A 949-nucleotide genomic window follows, 5' to 3' on the forward strand; every position below is an offset into this window, starting at 1 on the left:
CAGGTTTGATGTGAAGATTACCATAATTCATGATGCGCACGTACAGGTAAAGCCGTACATACGTCACCTCGTGACGATCCTACATTCCGGACAACCATAGCCCCAGGGGAGTTCGACTCGTCCGTCAAGAAACGTGCGACCCAACAGCAAACCAGCAAAGCGTACAAAATTCTCAAACAACTATCACCTTACAGATTAAAAGCGCAGATAATACTCATGTGGCGGTATAATTCGTTGTCTAAACGTTTCTGTGAGATTTCTGTGAGGCCTGGCGTACGTTTTTGGCGGCATTTGCTTAGCAACGTGGGTAGTAATGTCGTCATTGCCAAGTCGTCTTTGATAAATGTCATTCATGCTGAAGTAACAGGGGATGGTCAGGAACAGACGTAAATAGAACAGTCCATTTTTCGACGGGGGTATGCAGATGTACAAATTTTTTTTGTTAGGATTGTAATGTTTTAGTGCGTCTTGGGGTAAGTAACTTGATGCTGTATGACTGCTTGCGAAACTTACATATTCAATTAAAGGTTGATAATAAGTTCGTTTATAAACCATTTGTTCTTTTGTTGTTTACAAACACCCCTGCAAATACGTCACTAAATAGTGATGGTGCTGTCCTACGCACTAGCAGGGACAAGGTTATTTTCGGGCATTACCTCACGCAAAGCACAGAGGACTATAATTACTAGGCTTGACAGACTCACAGTCAGTCTAGAAAAACCACCACCCAAGTCACACAGTAAGGAAACTAACAACCAAACACCAAAGACACACAAAAAAAACTAAAACTTGAAGACAGAGGGACCAAACGGAGGGAGAATGGGGAGCCTGACAGAACATAGTCCGGTAGGTGGGATTTCTTACATACGCTTTTACATAAAATCAACTGTTAGACTGATTTCAAACGAACCTAAGGAAATCACAGTTGACTAAACCCCCTGTAGTGTCG

This window comes from Branchiostoma floridae, chromosome 3 (genome assembly GCF_000003815.2).
Source record: "Branchiostoma floridae strain S238N-H82 chromosome 3, Bfl_VNyyK, whole genome shotgun sequence".
Lineage (NCBI taxonomy): Eukaryota > Metazoa > Chordata > Leptocardii > Amphioxiformes > Branchiostomatidae > Branchiostoma > Branchiostoma floridae.